The sequence below is a fragment of the Pelmatolapia mariae genome, linkage group LG9 (assembly GCF_036321145.2).
Source record: "Pelmatolapia mariae isolate MD_Pm_ZW linkage group LG9, Pm_UMD_F_2, whole genome shotgun sequence".
In the NCBI taxonomy this organism is placed as follows: domain Eukaryota; kingdom Metazoa; phylum Chordata; class Actinopteri; order Cichliformes; family Cichlidae; genus Pelmatolapia; species Pelmatolapia mariae.
Genome location: NC_086235.1, coordinates 1330030 through 1355097, shown reverse-complemented (window position 1 = coordinate 1355097; position 25068 = coordinate 1330030). Strand labels below are relative to the sequence as shown.

General features: G+C 45.6%; 1 long non-coding RNA gene across 1 annotated transcript; it reads left to right on the top strand.

The window, feature by feature from the left end:
- Nucleotides 1–2462: 2462 nt before the first annotated feature.
- On the top strand, nucleotides 2463–3781 carry LOC134635034 (uncharacterized). The gene is made up of 3 exons (XR_010573829.1): nucleotides 2463–2945; nucleotides 3258–3393; nucleotides 3679–3781. It is a non-coding gene; the product is annotated as an uncharacterized LOC134635034 (long non-coding RNA).
- Nucleotides 3782–25068: the final 21287 nt, after the last annotated feature.

Below are 25068 nucleotides of genomic sequence, written 5' to 3'. Positions count from 1 at the left end.
TGTGTAAGTCCAGTCTCAATGCTTTGAGGTAGTTGAGTTGAGCTGAGTGATAGTGTGGATGTGTGTGCCCGAATGCTTCGGTACCTTTTTCCAGATGGCAGGAGTGTGAAGAGTGTGTGAGAGGGGTGTGTCCAATCAGCCACAATGCTGGTGGCTTTGCGAATGCAGCGTGTGGTGTAGATGTCCTCAATAGAGGGGAGAGAGACTCCGATGATCTTCTCTGCTGTTCCCACTATCCGCTGTAAGGTCTTGCGGTCCGATATGGCACAGTTCCCAAACCAGGCAGTGATACAGCTGCTCAGGATGCTCTCGATAGTTCCTCTATAGAAGGTGGTCAGGATCGGTGGTGGAAGCTGGGCCTTTCTCAGTCTTCTCAGAGAGAAGAGACGCTGTTGGGCTTTCTTGTGCAGGAAGCTGGTGTTGAGGGACCAGCCGAGGTCCTTCTCCAGGTGGACGCCCAGGAATTTGGTGCTGTCGACGATCTCCACAGAGGAGCCGTTGATGCTCAGCGGTGAATGGTCGCCTCGTGTCCTCCTAAAGTCAACAACCATCTCTTTTGTCTTGTCAACATTCAGAGACAGGTTGTTGTCTTTACACCAGTCCGTTAGCCTCTGCACTTCCTCTCTGTACGCTGACTCGTTGTTCTTGCTAATGAGACCCACCACGGTCGTGTCATCAGCGAACTTAATGATGTGATTTGAACTGTGTGTTGCTACACAGTCATGAGTCAGCAGTGTGAACAGCAGAGGACTGAGCACACAGCCTTGTGGGGCCCCAGTGCTCAGTGTGGTGGTGCTGGAGGTGCAGTTCCCGATCCGTACTGACTGAGGCCTTCCGGTCAGAAAGTCCAGGATCCAGTTGCAGAGGGAGGTGTTCAGGCCCAACAGGCTCAGCTTTCCGATCAGTTGTTGGGGGATGATCGTGTTGAATGCTGAGCTGAAATCTATGTACAGCATTCGAACGTGTGTGTCCTTCTTGTCCAAGTGTGTGAGGGCAAGGTGGAGTGCAGTGGAGATGGCATCGTCCGTTGAGCGGTTATGGCGGTATGCAAATTGCAGTGGATCCAGTGAGGGGGGCAGCAGGGTCTTGATGTGTTTCATGACGAGCCGCTCGAAGCACTTCATGATGGTGGGTGTAAGTGCAACAGGACGGTAGTCGTTGAGGGACTTGTAGTTTTTACCTTAAGACTTAAAGTTTTTATCTTCCGGTGCGGTCTTCCTCTTTGTTTTTTGTGTATACTTTATTAATCCCCTGTAGGGACATTATGCATTTAACCCATTCACTCAGTGGTTAATCCTCACCCTGATGTTCTGAGAGGCTTCCCCGACTCTCTGCAAACACTTTTTAAACCACTTTACTGAAAAAATCTGATTTCTTACAGTTCCACTTTCTCCTGTGTTTAATCAAGTTTCTGCTTCAGGATGCACCTCATCCTTCCAGCGGTTTGAGCCGGTGGCCGTTTCTCAATTCTCAAGAACGCGAGTACGTACTCGCGTTCTCTGCGAGTACGTACTGGCCGAGAACGCACGGGAGTACGGACTCGCCGAGAACGCGAGCACGGACTCGCGATTTGTACAATTGGAACACCAGCGTACGTGATGATGTCACAGGTCCGGAGTTTTTACTGCCATCCCCTCTTAATTTAACAGTGAGTAACATGTTATGAAGCTCAACTTTAATCACAGCCAAACCAGTTTACTCAGGAACAAATAAAACACTGAAATAAACCAAACATTAACATTTAGAAGTGATCTAAGTGACTTATATATCATTGTTAACCTCAGTAGTGAAACCTCTATTAATAAAAATAGTGTACATGTACATACGTGTACATACCTTAATAAAAACAAGCAGGTGAGATGTTAGAACGCTTTTATTTTTATTTTAGTGGACATTTAATACAATAGACAGCTGCTGGAGTTTCTTTAACCTGAGTAGCGAAAAGACCGCGGGCGGGGGGGGGGGGGGGGGGGGGGGGGGGGTTGAAAACGATGTGCCGGGAGTCCGCTGTTCTGGACGAAATGCATTCTGGGATATTTAGCTGTACCAAGTCCACACCGATGCATGCTCGATAAAACGGGCGGAGCGAGAACACATCCGGGACTTTTTCGCGTTCTCGGCTTGATGCGTACTTCGAATTGGAACAGTACTTGGTCTCCGACTGATGACGTATCACGAGTACACGAGAACGCAAGTACGCACAAGTACGCATATTGAGAAACGCCCACTCTCTACCCTGAAGGGGATAATAAACTACTTGCACTAGGGCATGTGACGTATTTCCGTTTCCAAATACTACCGCTTGGACGTTTCCGGTATGTTTGTTTATCTATCGGTAGCTATGCTAATGTCACTTCAGAAAGGAAAGTATTTAAAACAGAACATTTTCAAAAACAGGAGAAGAAATACTCTGAGCATTGCTGTGTCCCACTTTGTTCGGCTTCAGCCAGATTTAACGGCATACTAAGTTTTCATGGCTTTCCGACCCATTCCGACTTGAGAAGACAATGGCTGGTAAACATACGCCGGGATCATTTCACGATTACCTCTCACACCAGGGTCTGCAGCAGACACTTTGCCAGTGATCAACTCATAGAGCCAACAACCCTTGATGGTCGAAGGCGGCTTATTAAAGGGGCTGTACCAACACTTTTTGAGTGGAATGGCTATAAAGTTGAACCACCGCGGCGTAGTGTTTGGGAGAGAACGGAGCGACGCCCTGAACTAGTTCCTCCTGACGATCAAGAAGAGCACAGTCTTACAAGAGATCATGACTACTGCTCAGTCCCTGAGCCGTCTGCATTGGACATATCTGCATCAGCTGCAGAAGACCTGTCCAAAGACGTGGAGACTCTGAGGAAGGAAATACAGGAGTTACGTGTCCAGCGAGAATTTGGGTTACAGCGTTTTGCTGGCTCCGACACTGACATCCGATTCTATACCAGGTACACCTAAGGTCTATTCAAGCTAACTGTTTAAAACATACCAAGGTCACCATCAGTTAAATTTCAAAAGTGTTTCCAGTCTTAATGAAAACAAAATAGATATTTACTTTTTCTCTGCTGATTGTATGTTTCATGTAGATGCTTTAGTATTTAAACGATATGCTACAGGTAAAATACAACACCAAATAGACTCTTAATCAGACTACGTTATACAGCATACCATTAGCATATTTGTCACAGTTTACATTATTTTTATGTCAGTGTGTAATGTTAATTAATGATTGACACGATGTATGTCTCTCTCGTGAATAGATTTCCAAGCTATGATCATTTGATGGCATTTTGGTTTTTGATTGAGCCTTGCATCTATAAAATGATCCGGGTTTCAAGAGCCAAATCAGCTGCCAATAGGAACGAAGAAGTGTTGACACCTGCACGCACATCAACGGTAGGTTATGGGTTTGTTGGTAGTTAGAACTAGAGGTGTAATGTTAATGTATTTATGTACAATAACATTACATTATGTACAATAGCATACATACACAGGTGTATATATGCTAAAGGACTCAGCATCCTTTACATACATACACCTGTGTACTACAGCACCTCATTGTTTACCCCATGGTACAGTATGGTATGCATAACCATTACAAAACATTTAGCCCAGAAAAGCATAATTTTACTATTTCATAGCTTAAGGAGTAACATTTTCCCTTATGTTTTCACCTTCCAGAGGCAGCTGCTACAGCCAATTGACGAGTTCTTTCTTTTCCTGGTTTTCCTGTCAGTTGGTTTGAAGGAGAGGGACCTGGCACACCGATTTAACATACACCAGTCCACAGTGAGCCGCATTATTGCAACAGGGACAAATTTTCTTGCCACTGCACTGGGGTCTCAATGCATCTGGCTTACACGTGCAGAAGTGCAAGCTTACCTCCCTGAGGAATTCAAAGATTTCTCAGACACCCAGATGATCCTTGACTGTACAGAGCTGAGGTGTCAGACACCATCCTCACCACTTCTCCAAAGTGAAATGTACTCTTCGTACAAATCCCACTGTACGATGAAAGCCCTGGTTGGCATAGCTCCACATGGTCCAGTGACATTCATCTCTAATCTGTATGCTGGCTCGGTTAGTGATAAGGAACTATTCAAACAATCAGGCATTGCTGAGAAGTTGACTGAAGACATGGCAGTGATGGTAGATAAGGGCTTCCTAATCACCGATTGTTGTAAATGCAAAGTGTACTGCCCACCTTTTCTATCTAAGCAGAAGCAGATGCCAGCATACCAGGTTAAGGAGACGCAGGCCATAGCCAGACTCAGGGTACATGTGGAGCGAGTCATTAGGAGGATAAAACAAAACAAACTTTTTGATGGTATCATTACCATGTCACATGTTTACAATATCAACCAACTGTTTGCAGTAGCATGTATGCTGTCAAATTACCAGAACACAGCATTAGTTAAAAAATGGGTTAAGTGAGACAAGATGGACTTTTCCCAAGACACCAGTGCCAGTACAAGGAACTTATGGAAAATGACCTGCAGCTGAGGCCACTACAGTTGGATTTCTTCCTTGACCAAACTTGATTACAGAACTGGTACTTGAGTGCTGATAGTTGAGTTCCAGTTATTGATAATTCTAATTCATTGCAAATGTTGAATGTTAATAATACTGTTTAATTATACTACTATATTACTATTCATATTCAACAAAATTGTTTATCAAAATTATAAAGTAAATCACTAAATCGTTTTAAAATCATAAGTAACATTGTGCTTTTGTAACATCCAAAATACCATTTGTCATTTTCTTCATTCAGTTGTGTTATTGTCTAAATGTATGTCAGTATGCTAGGCATGGATTTTTAAATACTTACCATGTAAATAAGTTCTGCACAAATTCAATGTTTTAATGTGTGTTTTTAAAAAATGAAATTGATGCCATTGCTTAAATAACAGTTTATTGATTTCACATAAAAGTAACATGTAACAACAAGTTACAAAAAAATTCATGAAATACTTTGCAAATAAAACATCAGTTATTTTGTTCCAGCCAGCCTGAAGGATCTGTTTTCCTTTTTGCTGTTTTCACTGTTCATTTTTCCAAACACAGGTATTTTGGCATATATATGTAAAAAAAAGAAGTAGTCAGCCTTTTCTCTGATTGCATTGTGCACATCTGTATCCATGTATATTCTTCGCACTAGGTAGTCCTCTTGTGCCCATACAACAAAGTCACACCACTGCATCCCACTGATGAGCAGTTGTCCTTGCACTTGCCAGTAATATGTGTGGCTCTTTTTTAGTTTAGGGGTACCACATTCCATCTGCACATATTTGCAGTCAATAAAGTTTTGTACATTGGGACATTTGAATTCGACAAGGCCAAACTGGGGGTATTCATTGGGGTCAAAAACAACACCATCAGGAGATGCAGCAAGCCAGGGGGCAATGGTGTGAATGACCAGACCACAGGGTGAGTAGTTAACATTCATTAGCCTACTATACTCTGCTGCTATTGCAGGCTCCATCTCAGTTCCTCTCCTCATGTCTGCTGTCTGTCTTGTTCCCTTCAATATACGCTCTGCTAGTGACTCTGCCGAGCTCTGGCCTCTGACGTGACACACCTCCCGAAACCTAGAGGCAGTCACTCTGGGCCTGCGGAGCTGATGCCACTCAGATGAAGAGCTTTGCTCACGTGTAGCTTTTTTTTTTTTTTTTTTTTCTTTTTTTTTTTAAACCTGTCCCGTTTGGTTCTTTTGCCATCAGAATTATTGTCTAAAGGCGAAGAAAGATGCCCAACGGATTTACTTTACCAAATGGACCATCCCAGCCTTGCCGTGATGGTTCATTTGATTTACCTTTTATTGTTTATTTTATTTTATTTTATTTTATTATTTTTTTTACTTGCTAGATATGGGACAGGGGAAAAGAAAAGGGAGAAAGAAAGAGGGGGGAAAAAAAACACCGGAGAAGAGGGACGGGGATAAAGGGCAAAAAACAAAAACCAACAAAATAAGCAGACAAAAAATACATATATCGATCACCTGCATCACCTGTTGAGAAAGAAAAAGAAAACAAGCAGAAGAAAACGAGAGTAATAGAATAAACAACATCACAATGATATATGGGAATATAACACTAAATACTAAATATTAAACATTATTGTGCAGCACGTAAGATCGACAGCGCACAGTGTGCTTTGAGGTAGGAGCCAAAAAGGGTGTAGTTTGTGTGTGTGAGCACCCGTGTGTACACCTGTGAGCATGGACGCGCTTGTTTTTAAAAGGTTCCTTCATGTAATGATCTGCTAGAGGGTGTGGGGGGGCCACTGCCCCGTCCTCCAGGGCATGAAGCAGGTATGGAGGAGGTCAAGACTCCAGACATCCAGAGGCCCCCAGAACACAAGAGACCAAGGAAGACCAACAGAGGGGCAGCTGCGCCACTGTCCCAGAAAGAGCTGAGGAGAGTCCCAGATGAGGGGTCACTCAGCAGCCGCGGAGCAGAAGCCAGGGGGGGTTGCAGTGACGTGCCCGTGAGCTCCGCCGGCAGCCAGCTGTGCCTGAGTGACCGAGCCCCAGGCCGAGAGGCCGAGGGCACCCCACCCCCGAAGTGGCCCGAGCGAGCCCCAGGTTCCAGGCCCCGATAAGCAGCCACCAAGGAATGAGCCGGTGTGTACCCGGACGCCCACCCCCGGACACAAAGAACCACCAACGCATCGATGTCTGAGGGCGTCTGCCACCGGCAGGGGAAGTGGTGGGGGGAGATAGGCCTCCAAACCTTGGAGGGCCTGAGATGTCCCCAGAGAGGTGGCGTCTGATACCCAACCTGACATATAGACACAGACATACAGGCACACTCAAATACAAACATCCATTCCCACCCTCATGCTCTCATAGGCAATTACTCCACACTCAACCAACGTGGAGACAGACATAAAGAGACGCTGTACACACAATCACACTCCCCAAGCGTACTCTAAGAACCGGGTCTAGGTACCCTTGCCCCTGGAGGGGGAAACTGCACCCAGACCCAGGTGGTGTTACCCTTTTCCCTGCAGTGGGGAGAAGCAGACTGCCCCGACTCCGCAGCAGCAGGGAGGCCCCACACACCAGACCCCAGTCGGACGGCCAACTCCTCCTCCTAGCCCCCCCGCTCCAGCAGGCCGCAGAGACCGGGGGTGTGAGAAGACTCCAAACCTCCCTCTACCCGCTCATATGTAGTGTTGATGTATATGTGTTCTAAGGTGCAATTAAAACCCAGGAGGGCATGGAGCTACCTGCCAGAGAGCAGCAGGTAAGCGCATAGCCTCTCCTGATAGCCCTCAATGTCTACGTGTATTTAAAATTGAGAGGTGGGCAACGACGCCAGGGGTGAGGTGTACACCCTGATGGTAATTTGGAGTCCGTGTTGTGAGCCCACCCCCAAGATCCTATATGTATGTGTTATGAGAGTGTGAGTAATGTGAATGTCTAAGTTGTGAGATAAAATTGAGGCAGAGGTAGCCAGAAGGGGACAGAGGGGGGGGGGGGGGGGGATGCCTCCTCTGCACCCTGGTGACACACCCCTACCCCAAGGCCCTGCATGTGTGGGTGATTGTGGTGGAGCGGGAAGAGGGAGGCAGCTGGAGATGGGGAGGGAAGAAAGGGAGGGGCAAGTGACCCCTCCCTGGGGCCAGCTCCCCCGCTGACCCCAGTAGGCACCCCCATGCTCTGCAACCCGCCAGGGAAAGGGGGCCCAGGCCCATCCAGACCAGGGCCCAGTGCAGCAGCGCCGCCCGGCCCCACAGAGCCCGGGACAGCCCACCCGACCCCACTACAGAGAAAACTGCACCCACCCCATCATCCACTCATCTTCCAGACTACACAAGACAATAGACGCCCAGGCTGAGATCTTCCTCCACCTCTCCTATATCTCCCCCTCCTGCAGAGAGAATTCCTGAGGAGAGGAAAGCTCCTGCAAGATGTGACAACCTCCCCCACCAGTTGAAGAGTCCCCCAGGTGGCTCGATGCACTGGCAGCGCCCTGCGCCAGGACTGGGCCCCCATATACCCACCCGCCCACAACCCCAGCAACACACCAAACAGGACCCGAGCCCCCGAGGCCCGGCCAGGGCACACTTGGTGGTGTTTGTAGTTCAACTTGACCCGGTTTAAATTTCTTTTTTACTATGGATTTAATTTGTTGATATTCTAAAAATCTTTTTTTGTTGATCCCATATTGTGTAACTAGTCTGTCAAATGAAATAAATTCTGTTCCTTCTAGTATATGTTCTAAATATTTGATTCCTTTACCACTCCAATCTGAAAAGTTTATCATATTATTGTTTTGTAATATGTCAGGGTTGTTCCAGATAGGTGTACGTTTGCATGGGATTAATGAAGACTCTGTCAACTTCAGAAACTCCCACCATGCTGTCAGAGAGGAGCTAATGTTGACGCTTTTGAAGCATTCATGTCGTTGAATGTTTGAGCTGATAAATGGTAGATCTGAAATCTCTAGAATATTGCATAGTGCTTGTTCTACATCTAGCCAAGGTTCATCTAAGAGGGTATGTTTTAGCCATCCTGAGATAAATTGGAGCCTGTTGGCTAAGAAGTAGTGCTGAAAGTTAGGTAGTTCTAATCCTCCTTTATCCTTGGTCTTTAGTAGTGTTTTTAAGCTTATACGTGGGGGCTTATTTTTCCAAAGGAATTTGGACATACAGTCAGGTCCATAAATATTGGGACATCGACACAATTCTAACATTTTTGGCTCTATACAACACCACAATGGATTCCAAATGAAACGAACAAGACATGCTTTAACTGCAAAGTGTCAGCTTTTATTTGAGGGTATTTACATCCAAATCAGGTGAACGGTGTAGGAATTACAACAGTTTGCAAATGTGCCTCCCACTTCTTGAGGGACCAAAAGTAATGGGACAGAATAAGAACCATAAATCAAACATTCATTTTTTAATACTTGGTTGCAAATCCTTTACAGTCAATCACAGCCTGAAGTCTGGAACACATAGACATCACCAGACGCCGGGTTTCATCCCTGGTGATGCTCTGCCAGGCCTCTACTGCAACAGTCTTCAGTTCCTGCTTGTTCTTGGGGCATTTTCCCTTCAGTTTTGTCTTCAGCAAGTGAAATACATGCTCAATCGGATTCAGGTCAGGTGATTGACTTGGCCATTGCAAAACAGTCCACTTCTTTCCCTTCAAAAACTCTTTGGTTACTTTTGCAGTATGCTTTGGGTTGTTGTCCACCTGCACTGTGAAGCGCCGTCCAATGAGTTTTGAAGCATTTGTCTGAATATGAGCAGATAATATTGCCCGAAACACTTCAGAATTCATCGTGCTGCTTTTGTCAGCAGTCACATCATCAATAAATACAAGAGAACAAGTTCCACTGGCAGCCATACATGCCCACGCCATGACACTTCCACCACAATGCTTCACTGATGAGGTGGTATGCTTAGGATCATGAGCAGTTCCTTTCCTTCTCCATACTCTTCTCTTCCCATTACTCTGGTACAAGTTGATGTTGGTCTCATCTGTCCACAGGATGTTGTTCCAGAACTGCGACGGCTTTTTCAGATGTTGTTTGGCAAACTCTAATCTGGCCTGCCTGTTTTTGGGGCTCACCAAAGGTTTACATCTTGTGGTGAACCCTCTGTATTCACACTGGTGGAGTCTTCTCTTGATTGTTGACTCTGACGCACATACACCTGCCTCCTAGAGAGTGTTCTTGATCTGGCCAACTGTTGTGAAGGGTGTTTTCTTCACCACGGAAAGGATTCTTTGGTCATCCACCACAGTTGTGTCCTGTGGTCTTCCTAGTCTTTTAGTGTTGCTGAGCTCACCAGTGCGTTCCTTCTTTTTGGGAATGTTCTAAACAGGTGTTCTGGCCACGCCTGATGTTTTTGCAATCTCTCTGATGGGTTTGTTTTGTTTTTTCAGCCTAATGATGGCTTGCTTCACTGATAGTGACAGCTCTTTGGACCTCATCCTGGCAGTTGACAGCAACAGGTTCAAAAAGCAAACAGCACACTTGAAATGAACTCTGGACCTTTTATTTGTTCATTGTAATTGGGGTAATGAGGGAATAACACACACCTGGCCATGGAACAGCTGAGAAGCCAATTGTCCCATTACTTTTGGTCCCTTAAGAAGTGGGAGGCACATATACAAACTGTCATAATTCCTTTACTGTTCACCTGATTTGGATGTAAATACCCTCAAATAAAAGCTGACAGTCTGCAGTTAAAGCACATCTTGTTCGTTTCATTTGGAATCCATTGTGGTGTTGTATAGAGCCAAAAATGTTAGAATTGTGTCGATGTCCCAATATTTATGGACCTGACTGTATATGAATCTAGAGATCTGAACCAATCTTGTGGCGGTTTAGTTGGGATCATTGAGAATAAATAATTTATTTTTGGTAAGACCATCATTTTTATAGCGGCAACCCTTCCCATGAGTGATATGGGTAGACATTTTCACCTAGCCAGATCGCCTTCTACTTTCTTTAAAAGTGGGATATAGTTTAATTTAGTTAGATCTGCAAGCTTGGGAGAAACATTAATACCTAAATATTTTATATTTCCCGATTGCAGTGGAGTAGAAGAGGAATTATGGAAGGAGCAATTAATCGATTAATTGCTCACGTGTAGCTTCCTCTATTTTGTGAGCCATTTCCAGAGTTACAGACAAGCTTTTCAGATGCAGAAGCTCCTCTTCTGAGCACACAAACACACAATCTGATGGCAAGATGTCATACCCCTCCAGATGCAAGTGCGGTGTTGGTGGTGCATCACGGTGTAGTGTGATGTACCGGGTTGTCAAAACCGGCTGCTGATATGACAGAACACTGCCCTCCTGCACCAGCCCAAAAGCACTTTCCACAAGGGGCTTGTCAGGTCTCATGTTCAAGATACAAGTACCATTAGCATTATTTCTGTATTACTCATGTCAGCACGTCTTAAACATATATACTTTACACTTACCAAGAGTAGCATTACGTAGTTAACTACCTCCTTAGTTAGCCAACTACCTAACGCTATTATAACAGTGTCTAACAACAAAAGTGACATTAGTTAAGAAAACTTCAAGTATAGTTTCGGACGACATAAAACACAGTTTAAGAAAACATGTAGAGAACTGACATCAAATGAAGGACATAGCGGAGTACGTAGTGTTTGCATTTGACGTTAGCTAACGTTTCTTTGTCGGTTAATTTACGTTTTCTTACCTTCGTAGTTGTGTATATATGATGCAGCATATAACTTAAATCCTTTATCTAATTTGCTGGCGGGGGTTGTCGTCACTCTGCAAATCCGATGTTCAATTTTGGGAGCTCTTGTAGGCAGCGAGTGTAGAACGTCGCCATGGTTTAACCATACCGGAAGCACTGGGGCAGGACTACATAGAACGCGGAAGTGATTGTGCAAGTAGTCTATTGAGCATCTGAAAAATTCAAACTCTGTACATGACATCCTCCCATCTCGCATCATCAAGGAGGGTTTTAATGTAATTGGGCCTAGTATCCTATCCTTAATGAACTTATCATTGCTTTTGGGTGGTGTCCGACCACTTTTAAACATGCGGTAGTACAACCTGTTCTTAAAAAAAGTAGCCTTGTCCAAAATGACCCTGCAAACTGTAGGCCGATTTCCAAACTCCCTTTCTTGGCTAAAATTCTAGAGAAAATAGTCCTTTTGCAACTACAGGCCTATCTAGATGCGAACAGCATCACTGATAAATTCCAGTCTGGGTTCAAATCACATCATAGTACAGAAACAGCATTGTTGAGAGTCTTCAATGACCTCCTTTTAATCGCTGATTCAGGGCGCTCAGCGGTTTTAGTTTTTTTGGATTTGTCCTCAGCGTTTGATTTAGTGGACCACAATATCCTTTTGATGAGGCTAGAGCATATGGTAGGCATTAAGGGTAATGCTCTTAGTTGGTTTAAATCGTACCTTTCTGAAAGGTCCTTCGCTGTTACGATGGGAAGTTACTCTTCCTCTGTTGCCCCCTTTTCCTGTGGTGTGCCCCAAGGGTCTGTGTTAGGCCCTATGTTGTCCTCTTTGTATTTGTTACCTCTAGGTCGCATCTTTGAAAAATATAACATTTCCTTCCATTGTTACGCAGATGATATTCAAATTTACTTTCATCTGACTGAGGATGTGTTACCGTCGCTACACTGCGTTTTTGATTGTATGACAGAAGTTAATTCAGTTCAATTCCATTTTATTTATACAGCACCAAATCACAACAACAGTCGCCTCAAGGTGCTTTATATCATACAGTAGATCGTACAATAATAGATACTGAGAAAAACCCAACAATCATATGACCCCCTATAAGCAAGCACTTTGGCGACAGTGGGAAGGAAAAACTCCCTTTTAACAGGAAGAAACCTCCGGCAGAACCAGGCTCAGGGAGGGGCGGGGCCATCTGCTGTGATTGGTTGGGGTGAGAGAAGGAAAACAGGATAAAGACATGCTGTGGAAGAGAGACAGAGATTAATAACAGATATGATTCAATGCAGAGAGGTCTGTTAACACATAGTGAGTGAGAAAGGTGACTGGAAAGGGGTTAAGGATTGGTTATTGAGTAACTCACTCATTTTAAATGAAAAGAAAACCACTCTGCAGGAGGGGGAGATACAGGAGAGGTGGAGGAAGTTCTCAGCCTGGGTGTCTATTGTCTTGTGTAGTCTGGAAGATGAGTGGATGACGGGGTGGGTGCAGTTTTCTTTGTGGTGGGGTCGGGTGGCGCTGCTGAACTGGGCCCTGGTCCGGATGGGCCTGGGCCCCCTTTCCCTGGTGGGTTGCAGAGTGTGGGGGTGCCTACTGGGGTCAGCGGGGGAGCTGGCCCCAGGGAGGGGTCACTTGCCCCTCCCTTCCTTCCCTCCCCATCTCCAGCTGCCTCCCTCTTCCCGCTCCACCACAATCACCCACACTTGGGGTAGGGGTGTGTCACCAGGGTGCAGAGGAGGCATCCCCCCCCCCCCCCCCTCTGTCCCCTTCTGGCTGCCTCTGCCTCAATTTTATCCCACAACTTAGACATTCACATTACTCACACTCTCATAACACATACATATAGGATCTTGGGGGTGGGCACGCTACACGGACTCCAAAAGACCATCAGGGTGTACACCGCACCCCTGGCGTAGTTGCCCACCTCTCAATTTTAAATACACGTAGACATTGAGGGCTATCAGGAGGGGCTATGCGCTTACCTGCTGCTCTGGCAGGTAGCTCCATGCCCTCCTGGGTTTTAAATGCACCTTAGAACACACATACATCAACACTACACATGAGCGGGCGGAGGGAGGTTTGGAGTCTTCTCACACCCCCGTTCTCTGCGGCCTGCTGGAGCGGGGGGGGGGGGGGGGGGGGGCTAGGAGGAGGAGTTGGCCGTCCGACTGGGGTCTGGTGTGTGGGGCCTCCCTGCTGCTGCGGAGTCGGGGCGGTCTGCTTCTCCCCACCGCAGGGAAAAGGGTAACACCACCTGGGTCTGGGTGCAGTTTCCCCCTCCAGGGGCAAGGGTACCTAGACCCGGTTCTTAGAGTACGCTTGGGGAGTATGATTGTGTGTACAGTGTCTCTTTATGTCTGTCTCCACGTTGGTTGAGTGTGGAGTAATTGCCTATGAGAGCATGAGGGTGGGAGTGGATGTTTGTATCTGTGTGTGCCTGTATGTCTGTGTCTATATGTCAGGTTGGGTATCAGACGCCACCTCTCTGGGGACATCTCAGGCCCTCCAAGGTATGGAGGCGTATCTCCCCCACCACTTCCCCTGCCGGTGGCGGACGCCCTCAGACATCGGTGCGTTGGTGGTTCTTTGTGTCCGGGGATGGGCGTCCAGGTACACACCTGCTCACTCCTTGGTGGCTGCTTATCAGGGCCTGGAGCCTGGGGCTCGCTCGGGCCACTTCGGGGGTGGGGTGCCCTCGGCCTCTCGGCCTGGGGCTCGGTCACTCTGGCACAACTGGCTGCCGGCGGAGCTCACGGGCACGTCACTGCAACCCCCCCTGGCTTCTGCTCCGCGGCTGCTGAGTGACCCCTCATCTGGGACTCTCCTCAGCTCTTTCTGGGATAGTGGCGCGACTGCCCCTCTGTTGGTCTTCCTTGGTCTCTTGTGTTCTGGGGGCCTCTGGATGTCTGAAGTTTTGATCTCCTCCATACCTGCTTCATGCCCTGGAGGACGGGGCTGTGGCCCCCCACACCCTCTAGCAGATCATTACATGAAGGAACCTTTTAAAAAAACAAGCGCGTCCATGCTCACAGGTGTACACACGGGTGATCACACACACAAACTACACCCTTTTTGGCTCCTACCTCAAAGCACACTGTGCGCTGTCGATCTTGCATGCTGCAGAATAATGTTTAATATTTAGTATTTACTGTTATATTCACATAGATCATTGTGATGTTGTTTATTCTATTGCTCTCGTTTTCTTCTGCTTGTTTTCTTTTTTCTTTCTCAACAGGTGATCCAGGTCATCGATAGATGTATTTCTTGTCTGCTTATTTTGTTGGTTCTTGTTTTTTGACCTTTATCCCCGTCCCTCTTCTCAGCTGTTTTTTCCCCCTCTTTCTTTCTCCCCTTTCTTTTCCTCATTCAAGTCTGTCCCGTATCTAGCAAGTGAAAATAAAAAAATAAAATAAACAATAAAAGGTGAATCAAATAGACCATTACGGCAAGGCTGGGATGGTCCATTTGGTAAAGTAAATCCGTTGGGCATCTTTCTTCGCCTTTAGACAATAATTCTGATGGCAAAAGAGCCAAATGGGACAGGCAAAAAAAAAAAAAGAAATGAAAAGAAAACTGGAATTGTTGTTTTCAATAGCCATATTCCTAGGGGCCAACTAACAGTTTCACTTGGGCCTTTTGCTACCTTTCTTTCTGACACTGTAGGCGACCTGGGTGTTCTCTTGGACAGTTCTTTTAAACTTGACAAACAAGTCTCCACTGTAGTTAAATCTAGGTTTTACCAATTGCGCCAAATTGCCAAGGCCAAGCCTTACATGCCCTGTAAGGACCTTGAGAAACGTATCTATGCCTGTATCGCCTCTAGATTGGCCTCACTACTTCCGGCGCCCCCCGTGTGCGGCAGCCTGTTACAGCAGCTCTGCTCATTCTGAGTTTCTTTCTTTCTTATCTTTTCTCTCGTAATTTTTTATAACTAACGTATTAGTAATTAGACTCTGCAACCATGTTCTACCGTTTTGTGCTAGTTCTGGTCGTTTTTCTTAGTTTTTTTCTACTTTTTTCACCCGTGTCTGGGGACCCAGAGCAGGGATCCTTTGTTTACAGTAAGGATCAGCTGTTAGCGCTGCGTCCCGCAGCGGTACTGCCGGTGGACAGACCTGACATTCCCAGCGAGCTGAGGAGGAAAAGACGGGGGTGTCGTGCTGGGAAGGAGCGCCGTCGCCCGAGAAGGAGACGTTATCGACCATCTCTTCCTTCTGTAATTATTGGAAATGTACGTTCTTTGCACAATAAATTGGATGAGCTCACGTCGCTAACCTGGTCACAGAGGGAGTACCGGCAATGTAGCATCATGATGCTAACGGAGTCGTGGCTAACACCGCTAACTCCGGACACGAGCGTGACACTACCGGGATTCCAGATGCTGCGAGCGGACAGGACGAGAGAGAGCGGTAAGAGGAAAGGAGGGGGACTGGCAGTGTTTGTGAATGACAGATGGTGTAACCCTGGGCACATCACTGTGAAAGAACAACTCTGCAGCAGAGACATTGAGCTGTTAGCTGTTAGCATGCGTCCGTACTACCTGCCCCGGGAATTCTCGCATGTTATCGCGATAACAGCGTATGTCCCCCCCTCGGCCAACGCGGATGCAGCCTGTGACACTCTCCACTCAGTGGTCAGCAGACTGCAAACACAATCTCCGAGAGCCCTCCTCATAATATCAGGGGACTTCAATCATGCCTCACTGGACTCCACACTGCCCACCTTCACCCAGTATGTGACCTGCCCAACCAGAGACAATAAAACACTGGACTTACTGTATGCCAATGCTGAAGAGGCATACAGTTCATCACCTCTCCCTCCCCTGGGCAGATCTGATCACAACCTGGTGCACCTTGTCCCTGTGTATGAGCCCTTAGTGCGCAGGGAGCCACCAGCCACCCGCACAGTGCAGAGATGGTCGCAGGAGAGCGAGGAGGCTCTTAAGGATTGTTTTGAGTCGACTGTGTGGGAGGTGATCTGTGACGACCACGGAGAGGACATCGACAGCCTTACTACATGTATTACGGACTATATTAATTTCTGTGTGGATAACACCGTACCTACCAGGACTGTACGGTGTTTCTCCAACAACAAACCTTGGATTACCCCAGAAATTAAAGCCGTCCTCAAGCAGAAGAGGAGGGCCTTCAAATCCAAAGACAAAGAGGAGTTGAAAAGGGTGCAGAGAGAGCTGAGGGGACTGATAAGGAATGGGAAGGACAGCTACAGGCAGAAGATGGAGAACCAGCTTCAGCAAAATAACGTTGGTGAAGTCTGGAGAGGCCTCAGAACCATCTCGGGCCACAAACATCAGAACTCTCTGCCTGGGAGGGATGTGAGGTGGGCAAATGAACTGAATCATTTCTTCAACAGATTTGATTCAGCCATGAGGCAGTCTCCAACATCGGCTGCAGACTCACCCACCCCCACTGCTGCTGTTCCACCTCTGACACCTCAGACACTTCACACCTCCTCTATTCACCCTGCTCACTCCTCCCCACCCCCAACAACAGCATCCAATACACACTCAACACAAGGCTCCAGCCTGTCTCTCTCAACCACCCAGGTTAGGAGGGAACTGAGGAGGATTAAAGCCAAGAAGGCAGCAGGTCCAGATGGCATCAGCTCGAGGGTCGTCAGGTCCTGCGCGGACCAACTGTGTGGTGTGATGGAGCACCTCTTCAACCTGAGCCTGAGGCTGGGAAGAGTCCCACAGCTCTGGAAAACCTCCTGCGTTGTACCAGTGCCAAAGACTTCACGCCCCAAGGACCTCAACAGCTACAGGCCGGTGGCTCTGACATCCCACCTGATGAAGACCCTGGAGCGGCTGGTCCTGGCTCAGCTTCGGCGCCTTGTGAGCTCATCACTGGACCCACTTCAGTTTGCCTACCAGCCTGGCATTGGAGCGGATGATGCCGTCATTCACCTCCTACATCGCTCCCTCGCTCACCTGGAGACCGCTGGGAGCACTGTGAGAATCATGTTCTTTGATTTCTCCAGTGCCTTCAACACTATTCTTCCCTCGGTTCTGAAGGACAAGCTGGAGAACTCTGGAGTGGACCATCACCTCACTACCTGGATTTTGGACTACCTCACCGACCGACCACAGTATGTGAGGACTCAGGGTTGTGTGTCGGACAGGGTCGTCTGCAGTACGGGGGCCCCACAGGGAACGGTTCTGGCTCCGTTCCTCTTCACCATCTACACTGCAGACTTCTCCCACAACTCCACCCAGTGCTTCCTGCAGAAGTTCTCTGATGACTCTGCTATAGTCGGCCTCATCACTGATGGGGACGACAAGGAGTACAGAGGACTGACTCAGGACTTTGTGGACTGGTGCCAGCTGAACTACCTCCAGATCAATGCCAGTAAAACAAAGGAGCTGGTGGTAGACTTCCGCAGGCACAAACATCCTCCACTGCAACCACTGAACATCCAAGGTATGGACATTGAGGCTGTGGACAGCTACAGGTACCTTGGTGTTCATCTGAACAGCAAACTGGACTGGACTCATAACTCAGATGCCCTCTACAGGAAAGGGCAGAGCAGGCTGTACCTGCTGCGGAGACTCAGGTCGTTTGGAGTGGAGGGCCCACTCCTGAAGACCTTCTATGACTCTGTGGTGGCCTCAGCCATCTTTTATGGTGTGGTCTGCTGGGGCGGCAGCATCTCTTCTGGGGACAGGAAGAGACTGAACAGGCTGATCCGCAGGGCCAGCTCTGTTCTAGGATGCCCTCTGGACCCAGTGGAGGTGGTGAGTGACAGGAGAATGGTGGCTAAGCTGTCATCCCTGTTGGACAACATCTCCCACCCCATGCATGAGACTGTGACAGCACTGAGCAGCTCCTTCAGTGGGAGACTGCGGCACCCACGGTGTGGGACGGAGAGATTTCGCAGGTCTTTCCTCCCCACTGCTGTCAGACTGCACAACAAAGACTCCAACTGATCAACACACACATTCACACATGTGCAATAACACTAATGTGCAATAATCTTTTCTGGCATCGTTGTATTTTTACTGAGTTGTATATAGCACTTGTATTCTATTTTTATCTTATTGCATATTTTATTCTATTTTATTCTACTGTATATAGTATTTTATTTTATTCTATTCTGTACAGTTGTGTACTGTATTTATTCTTATTTTATTTTATTCTAATTGTCCTTCATAACTTTTGCACTGTTCACTTCCTGCTGTGACAAAACAAATTTCCCACGTGTGGGACTAATAAAGGTTATCTTATCTTATCTTATCCAATCTACCCTTTTCCTCAGACTGCAGCTTGTTCAAAATGCAGCGGCACGCCTCTTAGCTGGAACAGGTTTGATTCTATCACCCCTATCCTCGCTGACCTGCACTGGCTACCCATCAAATACCGTATTGATTTTAAAATACTATTGCTTACCTATAATATTATAAATAACATTGCTCCCAGTTATCTTGTTGAACTTCTAATAGAGCACTGAGATCAACGGGCCAGCTGCTCTTAGTGCAACCTAGGGTTGAAGACCAGAGGTGATCGTGCTTTTGCCATAGCTGCACCCAAACTCTGGAATAGTCTTCCTACTGCTATTCGTGCGTCTGAATCAGTTCAACCTTAAATCTTGGTTGAAAACCTTTTTATTCAATCTAGCCTTCCCTAGTTAGTGTTTGTATCCTTCAAATGTTCTTTTATGTATGTTTAATCATTCTATTGTATTTTATTGCTGAATAATCTCCTAGTCGAGCTGTGTTTGTATTTTCTTTTACATATTTTCACTGTGCTGCTGCTAATTAGTGCACTCCACCTGTTGGTATATTTATTCCCTGTTAATGTTTCCTTTCTCTAAATTACGGTAGTACTGTAAAGCACTTTGGGGTACCGCTGGTTTTAAATGTGCTATACAAATAAAGTTGTATTGTATTGAAGCAGTCCAGGGAGCAGTGTGTATGGATGGTACCTTGCTCTGGGGTACCTCAGGGGAGCCGTTCGGTGGATTTGCACCCCCCAACCTTCCGATCATGGGGCGAACGCTCCACCTACTGAGCTATCCTCTCTTTGTCTTTGTGTTCAAGTTATTTCAATCATGTAAACAAAGAAAAGAAATACGTGTTATATAAATACAAAAAAAATACATTTCAGTGTGGCTTCACGTGTTCTGATTCAGTTACTGTGGAAATAATAGCTTGTTTACTATGTATTAAGGTCAAAGGTAGTGATGGCCCGCGTGAAGCTGACGCTCCAGAGCGTGTGTCGAAAAAAACAACACACTGGTTCAGAAGCACTGTGTCGAGGCTTGCTTAGTTTGGCAAAAGTCACGTGACCAGTGACGTCCGAAGCTTCATTACGCACGTAACTACTTCGGTACCTGATTCAAATGGATATAAGGAAGTGAATCATTCACGGGATTTGTGGAGTGTGTTGATGGTGACAGATAGCGAAGTACCTGGAGGCAGGACCTCACAGCAGAGGCATGCGCCATAATGTGTTGTATGTTATTATATGTATTTTGCATCTATTTTATTTACCAACATCAAGAAGTGACAGGCAAAGAAATACCACACCATGGTGCATGTTTACATAAGAACGGTTTATTGATTAAACCGTTCTTATGTAAACATGTCACTTGGTGTTCGGGCTGTCACTTGGTGTTCGCTCGCTTTGTGGTAGAGTATCACTTCCTGTTCCTGCTCAAACACAGTGGTGTTTCTGAGTAGCTTTTCTGCTTAGCAATTTAATTTAAATCTTTTGATACATCCCTTTTTCATAGTATAATCTTAACGTGCTTCATCTGAATCACCCTTTCTGTGTGCTCACTACCTAATTTATAGCCAAAGTATTCACTCACTGTCTCTTTACTGTTTCGCTAGCTTAGCTTAGCTCGTAGCCGACTCGTTAGCACCATGGCTACTTCACCTGTCCCTGTTGCACTTTCCTGCTCATTGTGTCAGATGTTTAGTTACTCCTCAGCCTCCTTTAGCAGTAACACATGTAGCATATTTGCAGCTCTGGAGGCCAGGATTACTGAATTGGAGACTTGGCTTCGCACCCTTCATTCACCCGTAGCTAGCCAGGCCCCTGCAGCTGGTGCAGCCGAAGATAGCGTAGGCCCCGCTAGCTGTTCCCCGGCAGACCCCAAGCAGCTGGGGAAAGAGGGCGGCTGGGTGACGGTGAGGAGGAAGCATAGTCTTAAACAGAAGCCCCAGGTACACCACCAACCTGTTCATGTGTCTAACCATTTTTCCCCACTCGGCGACACACCCGCCGGGGGTCAAACTCTGGTAATTGGTGATTCTGTTCTCAGACACGTGAAGCTAGAGACACCGGCAACCATAGTCAATTGTCTTCCAGGGGCCAGAGCAGGCGACATTGAAGGAAATTTAAAACTGCTGGCTAAGGGTAAACGTAAATACAGTAAGATCATAATTCACGTCGGCAGTAATGACACCCGGTTACGCCAATCGGAGGTCACTAAAATCAATATTAACTTTGCCAAAACAATGTGGGACTCTGTAGTTTTCTCTGGTCCCCTCCCCAATCAGACCAGGAGTGACATGTTTAGCCGCATGTTCTCCTTAAATTGCTGGCTGTCTGAGTGGTGTCCCAGAAACGATGTGGGCTTCATAGATAATTGGCAAACCTTCTGGAGGAAACCTGGTCTTGTTAGGAGAGACGGCATCCATCCCACTTTGGATGGAGCAGCTCTCATTTCTAGAAATATGGACAAATTTATTAAACCCCCCAAAATATGACTATCCAGAGTTGGGACCAGGAAGCAGAGTTGCAGTCTTACACGCCTCTCTGCAGCTTCTCTCCTCCTGCTACCCCCCCCCAAAAACCCATCTCCATTGAGACCGTGTCAGCTCCCAAAAAGACAAAAAAACAAACCAAAAACCAGCAATAAACAACTTAAACATAAAAAATCACAAAGAAAGAACAATACAGAATCCACATCTGAACCAAAGAGTAAAACAGTGAAATGTGGATTATTAAATATTAGGTCTCTCTCCTCCAAGTCTCTGTTAGTACATGACTTAATAATTGATCAACAAACCGATTTACTCTGCCTTACAGAAACCTGGTTGCAGCAGGATGATTATGTTAGCTTAAATGAATCAACATCCCCGAGTCATTCTAACTACCAGAAACCTCGAAGCACAGGCCGAGGGGGCGGTGTGGCAGCAATTTTTCACACCAGCCTATTAATCAACCAAAGACCCAGACAGACTTTTAATTCATTTGAAAGCCTGATGCTTAGCCTCGTCCACCCCAGCTGTAAAACTCAGAAACCAGTCTTACTTGTTATCATCTATCGTCCACCTGGGCCTTACACAGAGTTTCTGTCTGATTTCTCAGACTTTTTATCTGATTTAGTGCTCAGCTCAGATAAAATAATTATTGTGGGTGATTTTAACATCCATGTAGATGCTAAAAATGACAGCCTCAACATGGCATTTAATCTGTTATTAGACTCAATTGGCTTCTCTCAAAATGTAAAAGAACCCACCCACCACTTTAATCACACTCTAGATCTTGTTTTAACATATGGTATAGAAACTGAACATTTAACAGTGTTTCCTGAAAACCCTCTGCTGTCTGATCATTTCCTGATAACATTTACATTTACAATAATTGATTACACAGCAGTAGAGAGTAGACTTTATCACAGTAGATGTCTTTCTGAAAGCGCTGTAACTAAGTTTAAGAATATAATCCACCCACTGTTATCATCTTCAATGCCCTGTACCAACATAGAGCAGAGCAGCTACCTGAACGCTACTCCAACAGAGGTCGATTATCTTGTTAATAATTTTACCTCCTCACTACGTACGACTCTGGATACTGTAGCTCCTGTGAAAACTAAGGCCTCAAATCCGAAGTACCTGACTCCGTGGTATAATTCTCAAACACGTAGCCTAAAGCAGATAACTCGTAAGCTGGAGAGGAAATGGCGTGTCACAAATTTAGAGGATCATCATTTAGCCTGGAGAAATAGTTTGCTGCTTTATAAGAAAGCCCTCCGCAAAGCCAGAACATCTTACTATTCATCACTGATTGAAGAAAATAAGAACAACCCCAGGTTTCTCTTCAGCACTGTAGCCAGGCTGACAAACAGTCAGAGCTCTGTTGAGCCAACCATCCCTTTAACGTTAACTAGTAATGACTTCATTAACTTCTTCACAAATAACATTTTTATCATTAGAGAAAAAATTACCAATAATCATCCCACAGATGTAATATTATCTACAGCTACTTTTAGTACCATCGATGTTAAGTTAGACTCTTTTTCTCCAATTGATCTTTCTGAGTTAACTTCAATAATTAATTCCTCCAAACCATCAACGTGTCTTTTAGACCCCATTCCTACAAAACTGCTCAAAGAAGTCCTGCCATTAATTAATTCTTCAATCTTAAATATGATCAACCTATCTCTAATAATCAGCTATGTACCACAGGCCTTCAAGCTGGCTCTAGTTAAACCTTTACTTAAAAAGCATCTCTAGACCCAGCTGTCTTAGCTAATTACAGGCCAATCTCCAACCTTCCTTTCATATCAAACATCCTTGAAAGAGTAGTTGTCAAACAGCTAACAGATCATCTGCAGAGGAATGGCTTATTTGAAGAGTTTCAGTCAGGTTTCAGAGCTCATCACAGCACAGAAACAGCTTTAGTGAAGGTTACAAATGATCTTCTTATGGCCTCTGACAGTGGACTCATCTCTGTGCTTGTCCTGCTAGACCTCAGTGCAGCGTTCGATACTGTCGACCATAATATCCTATTAGAGCGATTAGAGCACGCTGTAGGTATTACAGGTACTGCACTGCAGTGGTTTGTATCATATCTATCTAATAGACTCCAATTTGTTCATGTAAATGGAGAGTCCTCTTCACACACTGAGGTCTATTATGGTGTTCCACAGGGTTCAGTGCTAGGACCAATTCTGTTTACATTATACATGCTTCCCCTAGGCAGCATCATTAGAAGACATAGCATAAATTTTCACTGCTATGCAGATGACACGCAGCTCTATCTATCCATGAAGCCAGATAACACACACCAATTAGTTAAACTGCAGGAATGTCTTAAAGACATAAAGACCTGGATGGCCGTTAACTTTCTGCTTCTTAATTCAGATCAAACTGAGGTTATTGTACTCGGCCCTGAAAATCTTAGAAATATGGTATCTAACCAGATTCTTACTCTGGATGGCATTACCTTGGCCTCCAGTAACACTGTGAGGAACCTTGGAGTCATTTTTGACCAGGACATGTCCTTCAACGCACATATTAAACAAATATGTAAGACTGCTTTCTTCCATTTGCGCAACATCTCTAAAATTAGAAATATCCTGTCTCAGAGTGATGCTGAAAAACTAGTTCATGTATTTATTACTTCCAGGCTGGACGACTGTAATTCATTATTATCAGGATGTCCTAAAAGCCTTCAGCTGATCCAAAATGCTGCAGCAAGAGTCCTGACAGGGACTAGAAAGAGAGAGCAGATTTCTCCTGTTTTGGCTTCCCTTCATTGGCTTCCTGTTAAATCCCGAATTTAATTCAAAATCCTGCTCCTCACATACAAGGTCTTAAATAATCAGGCCCCATCTTATCTTAATGACCTTGTAGTACCATATCACCCTATTAGAGCACTTCGCTCTCGCTCTGCAGGCCTACTTGTTGTTCCTAGAGTATTTAAAAGTAGAATGGGAGGGAGAGCCTTCAGTTTTCAGGCCCCTCTTCTGTGGAACCAGCTTCCAGTTTGGATTCGGGAGACAGACACTATCTCTACTTTCAAGATTAGGCTTAAAACTTTCCTTTTTGCTAAAGCATATAGTTAGGGCTGGACCAGGTGACTCTGAATCCTCCCTTAGTTATGCTGCAATAGACGTAGGCTGCCGGGGATTCCCATGATGCATTGAGTTTTTCCTTTCCAGTCACCTTTCTCACTCACTATGTGTTAATAGACCTCTCTGCATTGAATCATATCTGTTATTAATCTCTGTCTCTCTTCCACAGCATGTCTTTATCCTGTCTTCCTTCTCTCACCCCAACCAATCACAGCAGATGGCCCCGCCCCTCCCTGAGCCTGGTTCTGCTGGAGGTTTCTTCCTGTTAAAAGGGAGTTTTTCCTTCCCACTGTCGCCAAAGTGCTTGCTCATAGGGGGTCATATGATTGTTGGGTTTTTCTCTCTCTCTATATATATATATATATTCGCTATATAAATAAAATTGAATTGAATTGAATTAAATCTATCCATTAGACTAATGATGGCCTGCTTGAAGCTGGCGCTCCGATGCGTACCCAAAAAACAACACACTGCAGAAGCACTGTTTCGTTTGGCCAGAGTCACGTGATCAGTGACGTCTGAAGCTTCATTTAGAACACAAGTGATTCAGTGGTTTATAAGGAAGTGAATCATTCGCGGGATTTTGAGTTGATTTTGCTCAATTTATTTTATCTGCAGAAGTGAAAAACTTGAAATGTCCAAAATCATCTTTTCATAATGTAAATATCATTACAGCATATGACTTTAGAAATACTTCCATGTGAATTAAAGCTAATAAAGACTAAAAAAATGTATTTTGACACTATACGTAAATTACATTGCTACACATTTTAGAAGATCATTTTGTTTATTGTTTTTAGGTGATAGTCTGCAGGACCCAGGAAGACCGCATACCTGCATATCTACCAACTTGCAGTGTAGTTTCTGCACTCCACAGCCTCTTCTGTTCCATGCGAGAGGATTTTCTCCTGGGCAGGAGAAATTATTTCTAAGAAAAGAAACAGACTCGGCCAGCACACAGTAAAACTAATCCTCTTTTTAAATGAAAATAACAAAAGGGCTACCTTACATAGATCATGTTTTTACTTTGCAAGTTCATGG